Genomic DNA, 19,956 nt, shown 5'->3' on the forward strand with positions numbered 1-19,956 from the left:
TAGGGAGTTCATTCAGAATGTTTTGAAAAATATGAAGATACTGATCCCAAGTTCTGTGATTCTGATGACAAAAAAGTCGACACAATTTATTGATTGCCTTCATCGATCTCTCTGAAGTGTTAGATTGAGGGTGAAAAAGTGAAATGAAAATTGGTTTAATCTTATGACGCCGTAGAGTACAAAGCCAAATTTTAGAGCGAAACTGTGATCCATTATCTGATATAACCTTATCAACATGACCTACTTCTTTAAGAAAATGTTTGATGAAAGCGTTAGATACTGAACGAGCTGTTGCTTTGCGTAAAGGTGTAAAACACACATATTTTGATGTCAATTCCACTGCTACCAAAATGTACGCAAAACCATTAGTAGAACGAACCACTGGACCGAACAAATCGACTGCAGCCATGTCCTTTAATTTCGCTGGAATGATAGGAAACAACGGTGCTCTGTGAGAAATAGTTGGCGGCTTAGCCTTTTGACATAATTTGCATTTGGCAAGAACAGATCGAATACGTTTTTCCATATTACTGAAGTAGCAATTTTCTCGTAATTTATGAAAGCATTTTCTCGGACCAAAGTGTGCATAACTGAAATGTGTGTACCAAATCAATTTATTAACCCACTCATCAGGAATACAAACTAACCAAACAGAGTTGTCGACCGATTTTCGTTTCAAAAGAATATCATTGCGAATTAAAAAATGCTGTCTAATCGCTACGCTTTCCTTTCTTCTCCACTTCTCCTTAATGTCCTTCCAGATTGGATCCTTGTTTTGCTCCTTAGCGATGTCCTGGAGGGAAGACGAAATAAAATTTGCGAACGCAACACCTTGAATATACATCAAACAATAATTGTTTTCCTTGCAGTCCTCTTCAGCTCTTTGTTTCAAACCCATAGGTGCACGTGATAAAGCATCAGCAATAGTATTTGAAGAACCCTGTATGTAAACAATACTAACATCAAATTCCTGTAGATACAGCGCCCATCGTGACAATCTGCCATGAGTTAATTTTGTTGACGTAAGAAATTCCAGAGCTCGATGATCGGTGTAAACCTTAGTGTGTCTGCCAAACAAAAATGTCCGAAATTTTGTGAAAGCCCATACAACAGCCAAGGCTTCAAGTTCCGTAATCGAATAATTCTTTTCTGATTTAGAGAGAACACGACTTCCAAATGCAATAGTCTTCTGTACTATAACGCCATTTTCTTCTATCTCTTGAAATAAGTGTGCACCTAGGCCTTTGTATGATGAGTCCGTAGCCAAACAAAAATCTTTAGATAAATCCGGATGTGAAAGAAGTGGAGCAGCAACTAAAGCATCACGAAGTTGCTCAAATTCTGATTGAGCTTCCTCATCCCAACACCAATTAGAATTCTTTCCAGATAGTTCACATAAACGAGGTGTGGCCAAATTGTCCAATCTAACAAAGCGTCTAAGAAAATTACAGACATCAAGGAAACTACGAACATCACGTTTTGTGGTAGGAACAGCATAATTACGAATAGCGTCTAGTTTCTCTGGATCAGGAAGAATACCTTCCGTAGAAATAATACGACCAAGAAATTTCACCTGAGAACGACCAAATTCAGATTTTTCCAAGTTCACTGAAATGCCAACTCTTGCAAAAATACGTAATAATGAATCCAAAATTTTGTTGTGCTCACTCCAAGAACGTTTAGCAATAAGAATATCGTCAACATATGAAGTAATATTGTCACGAAGATAAACAGTTTTGTTTAAGCTACGAATGACTGCTGCAGAAGATACAGTAATTCCAAACAGTAATATCCGAAATCACTTTTGGGTAAAATAGTCAAATCCGGTTATTGTTTACCTATTCTCTAGATAGATTGAGAGTTGAAGAGTTGTTTTTATAGGTACAAAGAAGAGTAAAAGAGTAGGCAGCGGTGCAGAAAACTAAAAGGGAAATGGCACCACTACATCTCGGGGCCCTGTGAACGCTACGGCACATATTCACTTAGTGTAGCTAATCCCCTGAGGACTTTAATAGCTGCACATAAATTCCAATTTGTGACTTAGTGGCCAATTTGGTGGAAGTGCGTACATAAATTGATCTAACCATGAACATGGATGTATGTTATTCTTCGAATTGCAAAAGATCTTAAATTTCCGAACAGTCAAAAAGTGTTTATAGTCAAAGTTTTCGCCTCGTGGCGACAAAGACCTACCGCGTCTGTCCCAGTCCGAATGTCGATTATTGTCAAGTTCGCGCGCCTGGCGCTCTCTTGTTGCATCCCGTAAATAAAACAAATTATTTTCTTCAAGACCCACTGCTATCTGTGATTCTAAATTTCTTCTGCTGTCTTTTCCTACCAATTCGTCTTCAATTTGTTTGACTTGCTTTCGTAATGCCTCAAATTCCTTTTTAACGCGTTCATTAAATTTTCCCCGATTTTCAACATGTTTATTTATGCTCTGGTACTCTTCGGTTTCTGCAAATGGCAATGGAGCTGTATCATCTGCATCACTGTCCCCATTTAGACTAAGACTTATCAATTTATCTGAAATCTCCTCAACCCTTTCCGATAAGTCACCTATCTGTTCTTCTTGTTTATATACGTCTTCCGTAAGTGTCGCGACTCGGGTTTCGGTATTGACACATTTAGTAGTTAACTGTTCATACTGTTGTGTTAGGTTATTTATTCTTTTATTCGGTATGGATTCCTCGATTGTTTCAAATATTTCTTCAGTATCATGTGCACGTTGTAAATTTAACTCTGAAAATTTTTGTACTATCACGCGATCTCTTTCTCTCTGTTCTCTATCCTGTTCCTTTTGTCTGATTTCTATTGAAATTAAACTACTATTGTGAGCATTCAAAATCGGTTGTACTTCTTCTCTAATTTCTTTCTTTGATTCATCTTTCATGTTTTTGAAACATGTCCCTGTTCGTGAGCCTAACTTTGTTTCCATTGTTTCCATCTCGGTTTTAATAGTTCCTATCTCTGTTTTAATTGTTCCTATGTGTGATCCCAGTGAGTCCAACCGTGTTTCCATTGTTCCCATATCAGTTTTAATTTCAGATCGTAACTGTGATCCCACTATTTTTAATTCAGATCCCAAATTAAATATTGCACTCATCAACTGCTCCATATTAACTGGTTCGAAATTCTTTTCACCCCTAACATTTCCCGCAAAACCAACTTCTTCCGTCAAAGCTGTAAAGCTATCTGTGTTCGATACTATTCCAGAATCTTCTGTCGTTAATCTCGTATTCTGAAAATTTTTTGATTGTGAAAAGTTTTGAAATGGTTCCGGACTATTTTCCCGACTTATTAAATTGTTTTCAACTTCATTATTCATCATACTGTACTCCTGTGTTGGCGAGTTCGCCATGTTAACAATTTCGTCATTCTCACTATTCATCATTTTTGCATTTTTCATCGATCGCGTAATCATTTACAAAACATACAAAACTCGTCACTATACGAAAATTACACACAATATAACACTTTATCACCAACAATAACATTCACACGAAATGTTTCCCGACAAACACATCTAACGAACAATTAAAATCTTCATAATTGCACAAAATTGTCAAACGCGTATACAAGACATCAAAAATTAAATTTTGCAAAATACCATTAGAAGAAAGACAAGACAACTACAAATGTTCATTACCAAATCTACACATGCAATATAGACTACAATCACTAACCTACAAATTACTACAACAATACTACTGTCTGCTATTTTTACAATCAGAAGAATTCCAAGGGACGATCCGAAGCAGCGGACGCCACGTACATGGGGGCTTAATTAGGAAAAATGCAAATGCTTTTAATTTTTAGTCGCTGTATGTCCGGCTACGAAGTCTCGTCAATGGTTGGCCCTGACTAGTATTACTCCGCAATCTGACTGCATAGAATAACAACAAAGAATGAAAAGAAAATTTCCGTTAACACAATTAATTAATTAAGTCCCCAGCAACTATAAAACCTACGAAACCAAAGCACAAGTGTAACTGTTCTGGCACGGTTCTTCCTCAATAAGACAAGATATTTTAAATACCATTTATACTGAACTAATTAAAAAAAATAAACAGAAATACTATAATTGCACATAGAAACCAGAAATACAGTCTAATACAAGAACACGAGCCAGATGCTTTGTTGACTGAACCTGTGACCAAGAGGCATTATTGTTTAAGACATTGAAATAATGGAAAAAAAGGAATTTTTTACCTTCATATATATTGACGAAAAGTGTGGTGTCACCGCCAGACACCACACTTGCTAGGTGGTAGTTTAAATCGCCCGCGGTCCATTTAGTACATGTCGGACCCCCGTGTCGCCACTGTGTGATCACAGACCTAGCGCCACCACAAGGCAGGTCTCGTGATACGAACAAGCACTCGCCCAGTTGTACGACGACATTGCTAGCGACAATACGGACGAAGCCTTCCTCTCATTTGCCGAGAGACAGTTAGAATAGCCTTCTGCTAAGTCCATGGCTCCGACCTAGCAAGGCGCCATTAGCCTTACCTACTTTGAGAGTTATAGTATAAATGTCTCAAGAAGAACGCTGTATTCATCACATAATAAAAGTTAAGTATGAAGCAGCTATGTACTTTTCTTGCTACCATTCAATAGTTATCCGGTTCGAGAATTGACGCCAGTCGGCGTGTGTGTATGCGTGCCTTTCAATCGGCTACTACCGTGTGGCGTAACAGTCTTGTTACGTCACTACAAAAAGTACACTCTTTTCATTACAGCATCCCCAATCCAACAACATCTGGTGTCTAGCCCATCAAAACAATACTACAACTTCTGAACAAGCACTCACTACCGCAACTTCTCAACTACGACACACTACTGCAACATCTCAACAAACACTGCCAGTGAAGGCGGCGGAATAAAACTCTTTGGCGTAATCTCTGGCGCTGTGACTCAGTGTAGCCACCTTTCACTCTAAATATAGATAAATATAAATTAATGCAGATGAAGAGGAAAAAGAATCCTGTAATGTTTGAATACTCCATTAGTAGTGTAGCGCTTGACACAGTCACGTCGATTAAATATTTGGGCGTAACATTGCAGAGCGATATGAAGTGGGACAAGCATGTAATGGCAGTTGTGGGGAAGGCGGATAGTCGTCTTCGATACATTGGTAGAATTTTGGGAAGATGTGGTTCATCTGTAAAGGAGACGTCTTATAAAACACTAATACAACCTATTCTTGAGTACTGCTCGAGCGTTTGGGATCCCTATCAGGTCGGTTTGAGAGAGGACATAGAAGCAATTCAGAGGCGGGCTGCTAGATTTGTTACTAGTAGGTTTGATCATCACGCGAGTGTTACGGAAATGCTTCAGGAACTCGGGTGGGAGTCTCTAGAGGAAAGGAGGCGTTCTTTTCGTGAATCGCTACTGAGGAAATTTAGAGAACCAGCATTTGAGGCTGACTGCAGTACAATTTTACTGCCACCAACTTACATTTCACGGAAAGACCACAAAGATAAGATATCAGAGATTAGTGCTCGTACAGAGGCATATAGGCAGTCATTTTTCCCTCGTTCTGTTTGGTAGTGGAACAGGGAGAGAAGATGATAGTTGTGGTACGAGGTACCCTCCGCCACGCACCGTATGGTGGATTGCGGAGTATGTATGTAGATGTAGATGTAGAAACCCGACAAACATGGGTTGAAAATAATGTCACTATGCGATGCAAGGACATTCTATTTTTCGCGTAGCATTCCATACACTGGCAAGGACAACAGAATAAAGAAGAGACCTGGAGATTTGCCTTTACCTGCCCAGTATGTTTTGCGCCTGACGGAATCTATCAGGGGTTCTAATAGAAACATTATAGCGGAAAATTGGTTCTCCTCACTGGAGGTGACTGACGCCCTCCTCCAAAAGAAACTCACGTTTGTAGGTACATTGAGGACGAACAAACCGCAAATACCACCATCAATGCTGCTTTACGCTCCAGTAGGCTCTTCAACATTTATGTATCAGGACGACAAAACTTTGGTGTCATTTAACCCAAAGAAAAATAAAAAAGTTTTACTGATATCGTCTATGCACTTGTCTGGAGAGATAAATGAAAAATCAAATAAGCCTGAAATTGTGGAGTTCTACAATCTAACTAAAGGAGTGGTCGATGTATCAGATATGCTTTGCCACAGCAGGACCACAAAAAGAAAATCGAGAAGATGGCCCATGCGTTACTTTTATGCTATTTTAGACATCGCTGCTATAAATAGTTTTATCATTTACAAAATCAATAGCAAAATGGACAGCTTTTCAAATGACGCGAGAATATCATTTCTCAAAAATCTTGCGCTCTCTGTGACAAAACCTCTTATGGAAAAGAGGTTGAATAACACACATCTTCCCCATTAGACAAGTCTACCGAAGCACAGCCACTAAAGAAAAGAAGATGTGATTTTTGTGACACATCAAAAGATAGGAAGGGGAAAGCTTTTTGTAGTAAGTGTAATCGTTCTATATGTGGGGAGCATAAAGTTATTATATGCCCTGGCTGTAAAGAAACTGAGATGTGATAAATTGTGCCGAATATGTATTTACAGGGCTGTATGTGATCGTTTCCAGGATAACATTATACATTTATTATTTGTTTCTATTACATTATGTGTACAAACACATTTATTATTGAGAACTTTATATTTCGAAACTGCTGACACTATAATTATTTTCTACAATTAGTAAGAGATGCGTCTCATTTAGCTCCTATCTTTAGAATTTCTAAAGCACTCAAGTTCCTAGGTGATGACTGAATATATTGATTTTTACTATGTTTTTAATAATTTTATAGAGATAATTTCTATTAAGGTATTTTCTGTAATCAAGTTCCTATTTTTTTCCAAAGTACTTTATATTCTTACTTATTGACTATAAAAATAAAAAACTTGTTGTTATAAAAAATATTATATGTGTTTAATTGATAACAAAACATTTTCCCATTATTAATTTTTTTTACCCCGAAAAATCGATATTTGGAGGGTGGGGTATGGTCCAACCCCACCTTACCGTTTATGACAGGAAACTTCACTTTACCGTTAGAGGGTTAATTTTAAGGTCATATAAAATGGATGGCGCAAGGCAGACATTATGAGGTAAAAAAAAGTTCTCATCGAAATTTCTGCTAACAGACGTTTCACCACAACCAGAACACAACGCTGTACAGACGTGAAGCCGGCCGCGGTGGTCTCGCGGTTCTAGGCGCGCAGTCAGGAACCGTGGGACTGCTATGGTCGCAGGTTCGAATCCTGCCTCGGGCATGGATGTGTGTGATGTCCTTAGGTTAGTTAGGTTTAAGTAGTTCTAAGTTCGAGGGGACTGATGACCACAGCAGTTGAGTCCCATAGTGCTCAGAGCCATTTGAACCATTTTGAACAGACGTGAAAAGTGAACGGTATCAAGACGGGAAAAATAAACAGGAAACGCTTGAAATCTGGTATTACAGATGGATAAAACAATTAAAAACAGTTATTGTAGAGAGGAATTTGTAATCTACCCTCTCCTTCCTACTTGCAGCTATTGTCAACAATAGCGTTTTATGAAGATTTGAGAGAAGCGAAGATTACAAGAAACTTTCTAGTTATTTATCTCTTCACGTACAGTTGGCTCCCGTTCTTGTCCAGGGATCTGATTCTTGAAGCTGAAATTCTCACGTTTTAGGTCCTCATGCTTGAACTAATCTAAATAAATTTGAAGATTATTCTTGCAGAATTTTTGTTGTTACATTAATATATTTTGTCACATTTTAGTATATCATACAGTCTTTTGATTTTTACATTAACGAAGCCGAAATTAGAGTCTTAGCACAAAATACGAAAATACGTCCGATCACATCAGACGCATGCTTACTTCTGTCTCACTCAGCGGAGATAAAAATATTCCAAATGGCTTACAATTTTTCTTGACAAATGAATTTCTATCAGTTTCCATAATTGAATCCAGCAATAAACATAATAAACAGTACTAGATTGCGTAATTAATAATAGAAATTTTAAGTGTGCCAAACAATTCGAAATTTCAAATGTTTCTAAAAAAATAATTTTAACTGTACATTCAGAACTAGCACTTATCGGTCACAACATTCTCAATAAAGTTATTCATTCTCACAAATTTTAGGTTGTAATATAACATACTGTGTATAAACTTACAAGAAAGTGTTCATATAAGATGTTGAGATAATACCGACCTGTCTAAAATACGAAGAATAATACTGGTATCGACAACTACTGTGGCGAAAAAGTGATGGTAGAAGAGGATGTCCCGTTACAAAGAGCAGACGGAAATGATTTGAAATTCTTTACAAAACTGAGAGGAGCATTGGTCGGATATTTCAACTATCCAGAAACAGCAGTATGCTGGCATACATTGTTTAGGATGTTGTGTGTATTCGGTGTGTAGAGATAACGGATATACTTCATAGGTTCCCGGGGATTATGCCGGATAATATTATAAAAACCGCACAACATTTCAACGAGACAACTGCCCGCCATCTTCAGGTGCTACTGTCGCGTCGCTGAGAAGCTCGCCAATTTATATGTTGGCTTTCTAGGACAGCGCAGGCGCCAGCGGGAGCATAACGTCATCGAAGACCAATCGTAGACGGCGTCGAATACCAGAGCCCACAGCTGGAGAAACGGGTCGCGGTCTGCGGAAGCGCGCCGCGGCGCGGCAAAATACGGCCGGGAGCAACGGACCCCGATCGCGCGCGCGAGGTGTTGGCGCGCGATTTAAGCATCTGCGCTAAGGTTTCCCATCTGCGTTGACTCTGTGCAGTTGCTAATCTCCGGCTGACGATTCCTTAGTGCTGCCAAGGCTGGCTCCCAGGCTTTGCTCAGGTGAAACCCTGTGTCTCTGTTTATTAGGTCACTGCTTATACGTATTTCGACCGCCTCTTTGATGATGGAGTCCCAGTATGTGGAAGCATACGAGAGGTTCTTGGTTTCTTCATAGTTCATGCCGTGTCCCGTGTCAAGGCAGTGTTCAGCAACCGCAGATTTCTCTGGCTGACCCAACCTCGTGTTACGTTTATGTTCGCCGCATCTGTCTTTAACCGTACGACACGTCTGGCCAACATAAGACATCCCACAGTGGCACGGGATTTTATATATTCCTGGTCTCCTCAGGCCGAGGTTGTCTTTAACAGAGCCCAGCATTGGTTGCACTCGTGCTGCAGGCCGGAAAACACATTTAATCCCGTATTTCTTGAAAATTCTGTCCATCTTAAAAGACACGCCACTGACATACGGTAGAGAAACAAACCCCGTGGTGTTCTCTGCTTCTTCAGGCTGTTCTTGAGGTTTGGAGCTTGCTGGTCGAAATGCATTCCGGATCTGCTTCTCGGAGTACCCGTTCTGGGCAAACAGAGCGGAGATGGCTAAGCTCTGCCGATAAGCTGTCCTGATCTTTGATGGCTCTATCCCTAGGCACTAGCGTCCGTAATACACCGCTGTGTTGTGAGGGATGATGACAGCTCGTAGCTTGTAAATACAAGTCTGTTTGCTTAGGCTTCCGGAACACACTGTGACCCAAGCAGCCGTCTCCTTTTCTACAAACCAAAACATCCAGAAACGGGAGCTCACAATCTTTCTCGGCCTCCATGGTGAAACAGATGCTTGGATGGAGGGAGTTCAGATGTTCCAGAAAAGGAGGAAGCTTTATTCAACGACCAGTATTTTGAGCAGACTAACGGTGTTGCTACGGGTAGCCCTATGTCTCCCATAGTAGCTAATCTTTTTATGGAAGATTTCGAGGGCAAAGCACCAGACGACGGTTTTGAAACCCAAATGTTTTTGGAGATGTGTAGATGATACGTTTGTGGTATGGCCGCATGGGACAGAAATGCCTCCTTCTTTTCTGGAAAAAATAAGAGAAATCAGGGCTCGCACAGAAAAATTAAAGTGCTCGTTTTTCCCGCGTGTTTTGTTGAAGTTTCGAGAACATACCTTAACCGAGGAGTCAAGCAGTATATTGCTCCCTCCTACGTATATCTCGCGAAGAGACCATGAGGATAAAATCAAAGAGATTAGAGCCCACACAGAGGCATACCGACAATCCTTCTTTCCACGAACAATACGAGACTGGAATAGAAGGGAGAACCGATAAAGGTACTCAAGGTACTCTCCGCCACACACCGTCAGGTGGCTTGCGGATTATGGATGTAGATGTAGATGTAGATAGTGGAAACGTAGAGAGACAGCTTGAAGGTGGTTCACTGAACCGTCTGCCAGACACTTTATTGTGAATAGCAGAGTAATCACTTAGATGTAGATGTAGAGGTGCTGCTCGGATCAGTACCAGCTGGGATTGAAGGAAGACATCGAAGCAATTCAGCGGCAGGGTGCTAGATTTGTTGCCGGTAGGTTGGAAAACACGTAAGTGTTACGGAGGTGCTTTGGAAACTTAAATGGGAATCTCTGAAGGGAGGGCGATGTTCTTTTCGAGAAATACTGTTGAGAAAATTTAGAGAATAGATATTTGAAGCTGACTGCCCAACGATTCTACCGCCACCACCATACGCTGCGATCATGAAGATAAGATACAAGAAAACAGTGCTCATACTGAGACATACATACAGACAGTTGCTTTTCCCTCGCTCCATTTGCGAGTGGAACATGTAACACCTCCGTTCATTATCCCGTCCCGATCTGATAGAATAGCAGCCCAATATTTATTGTTAATATGACCGTGTACCTAATGGGGCTGGTAATCGGAATTGACTGCTACGAAAGTTGTTACTTTCCAATTCGTCCTGTTCAATACTGTAATAATGAACTGTCTAGTAACAAGAAAAACACCAACACAGTTTCACTAATTACGAACCTATATTCTTCTCAAAAACACAAAAAAGGAGACAGCCACTGCCTTCGTCATACATATCTAATTACGGCTAATCTCAGCACAGGCTTCTTCGGTGATGCCGGCGCGGTAGACGCGAAACCAAATATCGGCCCTAGAAATGTCACTGATCACTTTCGTAATGATACTTCTTCACCTTCCCGGTATTATTCTAGTACAAAGAGGTCTAACCACGGCGATGGCGACTCCCTTCTCCGTTAAAGCCTTGTATTTCAACAAAGACCTCCACACACCTCTATCCGCAACATGTTACTGGCTCAACTCCACACTCGCTCTCGCAACACGACACAATCGATTGTTCGCCCTATCGACCTGTGCCGAGTGCAAATTTATAGTAAGGGCCTACGGACCCCTTACAAACAGGAATGGAAATGACTAGTAGTGATACAGCGTACCCTCCACCACGCACCGTACAGTGGCTTGCGGAGTATCTATGTAGATGTAGATGTAGATCAGATATAAAGCTAATTTGTACACCTATACAACCATACCACAATGGTCAACGAGTGATTGGATACCTTACATACCTTAGACATACGAGTATTTTCTCGAGTTCCAAGCACTGATCTTTTGGTAAAGTATGACAGCGGTATTTGCTACGAGGGTAATCCCAAAAGTAAGGTCTCCTATTTTTCTACAGGTACATAGACCTGTTTATTTCTACCATGGTTTACATCAGTTTACAGCTAGAATATTTAGCTCTTTTTTACATAATCACCATTTCTGTTCATGCATTTTTGTAAACACTGTGGTTTTTTTTTTTTTTGTATGTCCATGTCATATCAGCTCACCGCCATGCTGTTCAGAAACTTATGAACCTCTCCTTTCACCTCGTCGTGGGAGCTGAATCGCTTTCCGGCCAAATGTTCTTTTAACCTAGGGAACAGGTGATAGTTACTGGGCGCCAAGTCAGGACTATAGGGTGGGTGGGTGATTTTGTTCCAATGAAACTGTTGCAGGAGATCAATGGTTTGCCGAGAGATGTGTGGGCGAGCATTGTCATGGAGAATGTGTACGCCCTTGCTCAACATTCCTCGTCTCCGGTTCTGTCAGAGTCTGACAGTAGCTGTCATCGTTAATTGTGATCCCAGCGATTCAGCTCGGACGACGAGGTGAAAGAAGTGGTTCATAACTTTCTGAACAGCATGGCGGCGAGCTGGTATGACATGGGCACTCAAAAACTGCCACAGCGTCTACAAAAATTCATCGACAGAAATGGTGATCGTGTCGAAAAATAAATGTTCAAGCTGTAAACTGATGTAAACCATTGTAGAAATAAACAGGTCTACGTACTTACGAAAAAATTGGAGGATACCTTACTTTTGGGATTACCCTCGTATATGCTTCACGCATCGATCTTTCTACGGATGCAATAATCTCCACTAACGATTACCTGTCGTCATTTGACCGTTCTCTTTTGAACCAAGAGTGGAACAGCCTTTGCTTTCTCAGCACTACCCGAATTTCTACATCTACATCTACATCTATACTCCGCGAGCCACCTTACGGTGTGTGGCGGAGGGTACTTATTGTACCACTATCTGATCCCCCCTTCCCTGTTCCATTCACGAATTGTGCGTGGGAAGAACGACTGCTTGTAAGTCTCCGTATTTTCTCTAATTTCTCGGATCTTTTCGTTGTGATCATTACGCGAGATATATGTGGGCGGTAGTACTATGTTGCCCATCTCTTCCCGGAATGTGCTCTCTCGTAATTTCGATAATAAACCTCTCCGTATTGCGTAACGCCTTTCTTGAAGTGTCCGCCACTGGAGCTTGTTCAGCATCTCCGTAACGCTCTCGCGCTGACTAAATGTCCCCATGACGAATCGCGCTGCTTTTCGCTGGATCATGTCTATCTCTTCTATTAATCCAACCTGGTAAGGGTCCCATACTGATGAGCAATACTCAAGAATCGGACGAACAAGCGTTTTGTAAGCTACTTCCTTCGTCGATGAGTCACATTTTCTTAGAATTCTTCCTATGAATCTCAACCTGGCGCCCGCTTTTCCCACTATTTGTTTTATGTGATCATTCCACTTCAGATCGCTCCGGATAGTAACTCCTAAGTATTTTACGGTCGTTACCGCTTCCAATGATTTACCACCTATGGCATAATCGTACTGGAATGGATTTCTGCCCCTATGTATGCGCATTATATTACGTTTATCTACGTTTAGGGAAAGCTGCCAGCTGTCGCACCATGCATTAATCCTCTGCAGGTCCTCCTGGAGTACGTACGAGTCTTCTGATGTTGCTACTTTCTTGTAGACAACCGTGTCATCTGCAAATAGCCTCACGGAGCTACCGATGTTGTCAACTAAGTCATTTATGTATATTGTAAACAATAAAGGTCCTATCACGCTTCCCTGCGGTACTCCCGAAATTACCTCTACATCTGCAGATTTTGAACCGTTAAGAATGACATGTTGTGTTCTTTCTTCTAGGAAATCCTGAATCCAATCACAAACCTGGTCCGATATTCAGTAAGCTCGTATTTTTTTCACTAAACGTAAGTGCGGAACCGTATCAAATCCCTTCCTGAAGTCCAGGAATACGGCATCAATCTGCTCGCCAGTGTCTACGGCACTGTGAATTTCTTGGGCAAATAGGGCGAGCTGAGTTTCACATGATCTCTGTTTGCGGAATCCATGTTGGTTATGATGAAGGAGATTTGTATTATCTAAGAACGTCATAATACGAGAACACAAAACATGTTCCATTATTCTACAACAGATTGACGTAAGCGAAATAGGCCTATAATTATTCGCATCTGATTTATGACCCTTCTTGAAAATGGGAACGACCTGCGCTTTCTTCCAGTCGCTAGGTACTTTACGTTCTTCCAGCGATCTACGATAAATTGCTGATAGAAAGGGGGCAAGTTCTTTAGCATAATCACTGTAGAATCTTAAGGGTATCTCGTCTGGTCCGGATGCTTTTCCGCTACTAAGTGATAGCAGTTGTTTTTCAATTCCGATATCGTTTATTTCAATATTTTCCATTTTGGCGTCCGTGCGACGGCTGAAGTCAGGGACCGTTTATTAAACAACGGTGTGTCTTTTCCATCTTTAACCCACTTACTAGTCACATAGTTCTCCAGACCACGTCTTACAATCTCTTCAAACTCTCCTCATAATTCCGCTGCGTTCATCATACCGGAACTAAATGATGGGAGCAAACTTTTGAGGTAATAGAAGCTCTCAGAAGCTCAAGCGGTTGGGACAGAAGGGTGTATGGGTGGGTAGAAGAAGGCCGATTTGGAGTAAACAGCTGATTTCTGGCCGCGCTTCTTGAAGGCGGAAATTCTGGCTGCAGAGTCCGGGAGCAGGGAGCTGCTCTGTGTCGGGAGTCACTCACGCGGAAGTCTAAAAGCAGACGCGAAGCTAAACAGCGCTCATTCTGAAGGTCGAGCCGCGGGGCAGCAGCTGGCTGGAATAACCCCATGTCCGCAGTTTGCCGGATCCTCGCCAGAGGTGCAGGAAAAAGGGAGACGCTGGCGATCTGGGCACACAGTATGAGGAATAACAGTGATGGCACCGTATTACTTCACATGCATGAGGTGAGGTAGTCGCGACGAATTTAAAACGGTCAACCGGCCACCCATTCCAACCTGGAGGGCGCGTGTCTAACTGCGAACGGCAAAAATAATTTGACAAAAACAACAGTCGAAATCGCAATAACATTTGTTTATTATGATCGGTTTCGGCTTATGTTAAAGCCATCGTCAGCGTTCCTTGCACGAACGAAAAAATGGCTGACATCGAAATAAGTGTCCAAGGAATAGAAAAGCAACTGAAATCGCTCAACAGAGGAAAGTCCACTGGACCTGACGGGATACCAATTCGATTCTACACAGAGTACGCGAAAGAACTTGCCCCCCTTCAAACAGCCGTGTACCGCAAGTCTCTAGAGGAACGGAAGGTTCCAAATATTTGGAAAAGAGCACAGGTAGTTCCAGTTTTCAAGAAGGGTCATCGAGCAGATGCGCAAAACTATAGGCCTATATCTCCGACATCGGCCTGTTGTAGAATTGTAGAACATGTTTTTTGCTCGCGTATCATGACATTTCTGGAAACCCAGAATCTACTCTGTAGAAATCAACATGGATTCCGGAAACAGCGATCGTGTGAGACCCAACTCGCTTTATTAGTTCATGAGACCCAGAAAATATTAGATACAGGCTCCGAGGTAGATGCCATTTTCCTTGACTTCCGGAAGGCGTTCGATACTGTTCCGCACTGTCGCCTGATAAACAAAGTAAGAGCCTACGGAATATCAGACCAGCTTTGTGGCTGGATTGAAGAGTTTTTAGTAAACAGAACACAGCATGTTGTTCTCAACGGAGAGGCGTCTACAGACGTTAAAGTAACCTCTGGGGTGCCACAGGGGAGTGTTATGGGACCATTGCTTTTCACAATATATATATAAATGGCTTGTAGATAGTGTTGGAAGTTCCATGCGGCTTTTCGCGGATGATGCTGTAGTATACAAAGAAGTTGCAGCATTAGAAAATTTCAGCGAAGTGCAGGAAGATCTGCAGCGGATAGACGCTTGGTGCAGGGAGTGGAAACTGACCCTTAACATAGACAAATGTAATGTATTGCGAATACATGGAAAGAAGGAACAAACACTGGTAGCAGTTACTTCTGTAAAATGTCTGGGAGTATGCATACGGAACGATATGAAGTGGAATGATCATATAAAATTAATTGTTGGTAAGGCGGGTGCCAGGTTGCGGTTCATTAGGAGAGTCCTTAGAAAATGTAGTCCATCAACAAAGGAGGTGGCTTACAAAACACTTGTTTGACCTATACTGGAGTATTGCTCATCAGTGTGGAATCCGTGCCAGGTCGGGTTGACGGAGGAGATAGAGAAGATCCTAAGAAGAGCGGCACGTTTCGTCACAGGGTTATTTGGTAAGCGTGATAGCCTTACGGAGATGTTTAGCAAACTCTGGTGGCAGACTCTGCAAGAGAGGCGCTCTGCATCGCGCTGTAGCTTGCTGCCCAGGTTTCGAGAGGGTGCGTTTCTGGATGAGGTATCGAAAATATTGCTTCCCCCTACTTATACTTTCCGAGGAGATCACGAATATAAAATTAGAGAGATTCGAGCGCGCACGGAGGCTTTCCGGCCTTCGTTCTTCCCGCGAACCATACGCGACTGGAACAAGAAAGGGAGGTAATGACAGTGGCACGTAAAGTGCCCTCGTCCACACTCCGTTGGGTGGCCTGCGGATCATAAATGTAGATGTAAAACAGAGGAGCCGCCAGCACTGGCCATAGGGAGCCAAAAAAATCTGAGGATGGCTTTAACACTAGCCGAAACCATAATAAAAAAATGTAATTGCTATCTCGACTGTTGCTTTAATCAGAATTAGCACCTGACCGCTGCGCTCCACGGACAATGTTGTCCAAATTTATTAAAAAAAGTTTGATTTTCAGTATTTCGTATAATCACTGACCGAATTTAAAAATGTAGTATGCTCTCGTAATCTACTTAGTATAATATTGGTTTAACACAATAAGTCGGGTATTAAAGTTCTGTGTATGTGTTTTGAGGCATCGTAACTGACAGTGTGCAAATTACACAAACACGTTCATCCCGTATTTGAGACAGAGGGCTCCTAGTGACTTGCAGGACTCTCACATTACTTTAAGCCTTTTCAAAACTTCTCTGACAACCCCCTCTTCCCACTCCTCCCCCCCCCCCCCCCCTCCCCGCTCCAAAAAAAGGAAACAGGATTTTGTTAACGACACGTTTCCGCTGTTCATGCGGTGAACTTCAGTATCAGGCATTAAAAGTTGGACGTTAATATTTCTTTGGAAAGTTGGCCACTGATTGTGCTGTGGCGTGCACGCACAAACTCTGAGTCTGAGATATTATTATCGCGAATAGTAGCGAGCGAGCAGTTGTTGAGAGGAGTCGGAAGTGGCCGGACGCAGCCTTTGGTGGAGAGAAGCGGCGCGACATGAGAGATTGCAGACTGCCGTGATGGTGCTAGTGGCGCCGAAGGAGACTTTGGTATTAATTGAGCATTTTTGGTAATTTGCCTTTTTCTGCACGTAGTTGTTGCTTGGTTGCGCACTGGATGGATTTTGTCAGATTTATGTATGCGTACATTGAGAGTAAGATTCGTATTTTCGTTGTGGGCAAATACGTGATTATTGTTTATAGACATTGTGGAATAGTGAAAGTTGTTGCTGATCGTACAGTCGAACAAAAGGGTAGGCTGTGTAAAGTCTGTCAGTGCTTAAATCATCAATTTCCTGAATATAGCAAATTAAATTTTTTTTTTTTTTTTTTATATCTTTCATTTTGGTTTTACACCGATGAAAGCTTGTTGACCGGAACACTCCTGATCATTCAATTTATATAAAAAAAATTATGGCAGTATTTGTATCAAGGGTTGTGACCACGCGTTGCACTCTGCATGGATCGCAGTATTTCTTTTGAATTATTTTAGCATCTTGCTGGTCAAGTAGTTGTAGCAGCAAGACGAGGTACGTTGTCAGGAGCATGGCAGTATGGTTGTTAGGAGACTTTAGAGAATATTTCAAAATTCGTAGTCAGGTACTAGAGAACTGATTTTTTTTTATGATTTGTAGGAAGAGTAATTAAGTTCCTTTTTTTTTAAAACGGAATACTAATTTTGTCAGAGATGGAACTACACACATTTTAATACATCTTCAACCTAGAACAAATTACAATTACAAAAATGTTGATATTTTTTAAAATTTACAACTTTCAACATGATACTTTAATTTGTTACTTATTTAGCACGAAATCTATTTACGAAACACTTTGCAGAGAGTGCATGTACACGTAAAATTTTGTCATTGTCCGGCACATTGTTCAGGACATACGACGTGACAAACAGTGCGATCCGTTAAACGGATGTTTTATGCATGAGAGGTCAGGCGTGGAGCATGCGCGGCAGAGTTCCGGCCCATCACTTGCCATTACTCGGTTCTTCTCGGTACTATACGAAACAGCGCGGCGTACACGTCCAACCGCTCGATACAATCTGAAACGAGACTCGTCCGACCAGGGAACATATTTCCAATCTTCAACAGCCCAATATCGGTGTTGACTGGTCCGGGCGAGGCGTAAGGCTTCGTGTCGTGCAGTCATCAAGGGTACACGAGTGGGACCTCTGCTCCGAAAGCCCATACCGATGATGATTTGTTGAATGGTTCGCACGCTGACACTTACTGATGGATGATATACAGCACATAAAGTCCCGTCTCAGACCTGCGATCATTTTTATGTTAATAATTGGCAACCAATGCTGTACAATCGCAATAAAGTCATGAGATGTTCAATTGACTCTTTTATTAGAACATGTTACGTGTTTCGGGATTACACCCATCTTCAGACATCACAAACTTCTACTCCTTCCTAACGAACCAGGCGTACAGCCTTGACAACTCAAAGAAAGTGTTGAATAACATTTGACTGCAACTGAGTCAAGACTGCGTGTGTCGCAGTCAAATGTTATTCGACACTTTCTTTGAGTTGTCAAGGCTGTACGCCTGGTTCGTTAGGAAGGAGTAGAAGTTCGTGACGTCTGAAGATGGGTGTAATCCCGAAACGCGTAACATGTTCTAATAAAAGAGACAATTGAACATCTCATGACTTTGTTGCGATTGTACAGCACTGGTTGCCAATTATTACCTTACTGATGGCCCAGCGTTGAAATCTGCAGCAACTGGCGGAAGGGTTGCACTTCTATCACGTTGAACGATTCTCTTCAGTTGTCGTTGGTTCCGCTCCTGCAGGATTTTTTTTTTTTCCGGCCGCAGCGATGTCGGAGGTTTGATGTTTTACCGGATTCCTGATATTCACAGTACTTTTGTGAAAACCTCATTCGGGAAAATCCCCAGTGCATCGCAAACTCGGAGATGCTGTGTCCCATCGCTCGTGCGCCGACTGTAACACCACGTTCACAGTCACTTAAATCTTGATAGCCCGCCATTGTAGCAGCAGTAACCAATCTAACAACTGCGCCACACAAGTGTTGTCTTACATGGGCGTTGCCGACCGCAGCGCTGCATTCTGCCTTTCTCATATTTCTGTATTTTAATATGCATGCTTATACCAGTTTCTTTGGCGCTCCAGTGTATCTTTCAGTCTGTATTGCACTGATATGGAAATACCGTGTGGCTAGGACCTCCCGTCGGGTAGACCGTTCACCTGGTGCAAGTCTTTCGAGTTTATGCCACTTCGGTGACTTGCATGTCAACGGGGATGAAATGGTGATGATAAGGACAACACAACACCTAGTCCCTGAGCGGAGGAAATCTCCGACCCAGCCGGGAATCGAACACGGGCCGGTAGTTGTGACATTCCGTCGCGCTGACCACTCAGCTACCAGGGATGGACATTGGACTGATAATATCTAATGTCCATGCTGTGCGCTGCGTATCTTGTTCGGAAACAATCTTCTTCCATTCACCCACAGTACTTCCTACTGACAACAGTAATGTTCAGTTTTCTCTTCAGTTTAAGTTTGTCTTCTGTACTGCCCGGTTCTGCCACGCGTATCTTTTTCCGATAATTTTAGTTGTAGGTTTACAATGAAATAGAGGAATATGGAGAGATTTACTGATGAAACCTTACCCAATAGACATCATGTGTACGGGTTCATTCAACGCAGTGGAAGATCGGCAACACGGTGCTATACTATTTCTGTAGAGACTAAGACCCCGCCACAGTACTTCAAGATCTGTCTGAAGCTTGTTCCATTACACTGTGTTGTGTGTTGTAGGCTTTTGTGATTGCGTATTAGAAGCTTTCTCACTGTTGTCAATGCATTTTTACAGAGAAAAATTTAAGCTGAAGCAAGAAAGCAAGCCCGCATCTCGTGGTCGTGCGGTAGCGTTCTCGCTTCCCACGCCCGAGTTTCCGGGTTCGATTCCCGGCGGGGTCAGGGATTTTCTCTGCCTCGTGATGGCTGGGTGTTGTGTGATGTCCTTAGGTTAGTTAGGTTTAAGTAGTTCTAAGTTATAGGGGACTGATGACCATAGATGTTAAGTCCCATAGTGTTCAGAGCCATTTGAACCAAGAAAGCAAATAAATCGTAATTGCA

This window comes from Schistocerca serialis, chromosome 4 (genome assembly GCF_023864345.2).
Source record: "Schistocerca serialis cubense isolate TAMUIC-IGC-003099 chromosome 4, iqSchSeri2.2, whole genome shotgun sequence".
NCBI classification, from domain to species: domain Eukaryota; kingdom Metazoa; phylum Arthropoda; class Insecta; order Orthoptera; family Acrididae; genus Schistocerca; species Schistocerca serialis.